Source organism: Anneissia japonica, unplaced genomic scaffold (assembly GCF_011630105.1).
Source record: "Anneissia japonica isolate Jap-2015-1 unplaced genomic scaffold, ASM1163010v1 scaffold3436_len560460_cov161, whole genome shotgun sequence".
Lineage (NCBI taxonomy): Eukaryota > Metazoa > Echinodermata > Crinoidea > Comatulida > Comatulidae > Anneissia > Anneissia japonica.
Window position 1 is genome coordinate 25,925 of NW_022751570.1, and position 2,764 is coordinate 28,688.

Here is a 2,764-nt window from a genome sequence, read left to right on the forward strand (position 1 = left end):
GCAGACGTACCTTGTTTAAGTATTATATAATGCTAACAATTTTGCCATACAAATTACAGCTCCCACTGACGTCTCAGTCGAGAAATACGGGTAGCTGAAGTTTTTCTCGCAAATCTGACTTCGAAACCATATTATCGAAATTTCACGTTCCACTCCTAACTCTGAGTTGTACTTCGCACACGCCGCTGAGGGCGGCGTTCCAGGAACCCTGCGTCTAGTCAGCCAAGCGTGACGTGGGCTTGTTCCATTAATGATGGGGAATCATTTTTCGCTGCGGTCCAATGCCGTGAACAACTCTTCCCAGTGCGTCTGCTAATTTTTAATGGTCAGGGTACAGCGATCAAGAGCCCTATGCAAGGCATTATAGACTTACAGGCTTATGCGGGCTGGAATTCGCAACAAGGTCTTGGACTAGGCCTCTATAGTAGGAGGCCTAGTCTAGGCCTATAATATAGTAAAATTCTGTATAAGTAGTCATATGATTACAGGTTTACATTGTACCAAGGTCGATACTAAGATCGCATTTATTTTTCATTGAAAATAAAAAAAAAAAGAAGTTAACTTAACACAAACAACGCGATATGATATGAATTTTGCGAGAATAATTGGTACAGGCCTACTTGTACGGTACTGTATTTTCTGAAGTGCCGTTCGTTTTGCTACAATCAGGAGGTATTACAATCAGTGGCGTCACGCTCGGGCGCTGACAGGTGGGGGGGGGGGGCGGCCGAGCGCCAGGGCCCCAGGCACGAGGGCCCCCGACTTGTAGTTTAAAAAAAATATAATATAAACTATAATACCGTAGTTTCATTCAATGGGGCCCCGACAGTTTTAAACAATAAAAGCTGGGTTCTGATATGTTTGAGATCATGCTTCTGATTTTGTGATCAATCTGCTTTGCATTGTATATAGGCCCTACGTTATTAAAACATGTTTAGTTCTCACTAAAATTGGCCTATTCTCTCTATTTATTTACACCTAGAGTACATAGGCCTACCGTACTGTAGGCCATACCAGTCCGAACGTCATGTAGGCCTACCATTCCATGTTCTCTAACAACGCAGTTAAACAGTAAACTTTTCAATCTCCAGCAAACTTTAAATAGCATCCCAAATCCTCCTTTTTGGAATGTAAGTGCTTTTCCTTTGTTAGGTCGATTGTAACTCCTGATTGTAGCAGCCCCAAAACGAATGGCACTTCAGAAATACAGTACAGCATACCAATTATTCTCTCAAACTTTACATCCTATCGCGTTGTTTGTTTTTTAAGTTAACTTTATTTATTTATTTTTTATTTTTTTTTTTTTTAAGCGTACAGGTTTGGAATATTTTAAAATCCTTAAGTTAAATTTATTTATTTTATTTATTTTTTTTTCAATGAAAAATAAAGGTGATCGTTAATATCGACCTTGGTACAATGTAAATCTGTAATCATATGACTACTTATACAGAATTTTACTATATTATAGGCCTAGACTAGGACCAGGCCTCCTACTATAGTATAGCGGTCTAGTCCAAGACCTTGTTGCAAATCCCAGCCCACATAACCCTCCTATGCCTAGCATAGGGCTCGTGATCGCGGTAGCCTGACCATTAAAAATTAGCAGACGTACTGGGAAGCGTTGTTCACGGCAACGGCGGCGGAAGCGGGGGAGCCGGGGGGGGGGATTGGCCACCCACTTTTTCTACTGGGGGAACTGTCTCCCCCTCCCACTTTTGTGGCTGTTCCCAGCACCAGTGACAAACATTTAAACATTTTACGAACGCTGCAATGTCATTATTATTATTATTTATTTTATTATTATTATTATTATTATTATTATTATTATTATTATTATTATTATTATTGGTATCGCACATTGGATCAATATCCAATGGAATTACATTATTCCTGAAGCTTGGTGATAACAAGTCTTCTCAAACTTCTAGGACCTTCCTGAGGATCCTTGATGTGTTCAGAATCACACTTCTCTGCAGTTCATCTATTCTGGTCTCTATACCGATTCTGTCTCTTATACACATCTGGCCTGTCGAATACCACTATTAAGTCTCAATATAAGGCTACAGGCCGGAGTTAATTTTGTTTTGGACGTAAAAAGAAAGTGTTTGCAGAATTCTCACCCAGGATTCTGGAATTGGTAATCATCTTAACCACAAAGATTTATACCTCACACTCCAAAATAAATTACAATATACCAATATAGTATTTCAACTTGAATTAGTTATATGGACTATGGTATTTTTACGTGTGTGATGATACAATTTTGACATCAAACTAAAAACAATTACACTGTGGTGAGAAGACGTGATGCACCGAAAAGGTTCTGGTCATCAAAGAAATGTAAATACAGTGTTCGAATAAAGGGTATGATAGTAAGGTCATAGATAGCTCTCAACGAATGTTGTCCTATAAATAAATAAATAATTATATGCTACTATATGCGTTTGAGAATATTTTTATATGCTGCTATTTATTTCCAGCTGTACCTATTGTAAAATTCAGTGTACCTGGTGGTTACTTGAATCTGTTGAACCACGAAGCCTTTGAGGTATAATGGTTATGACGCTCGCCTTGACAGCGAGATTCGCAGGTTCAAATCCCGTCGGAGGCATTTTATTACATAATGTATTAATTTATTTATTCAGTTATTTATAGGACAGCATTCGCTGAGAGCTATGCTACACGATGTCCTTTATTCGAACACTCTATTTACCATTCTTTGATGATTTATATATCATTTAACAGTGTTAACGGCTATCTTGAT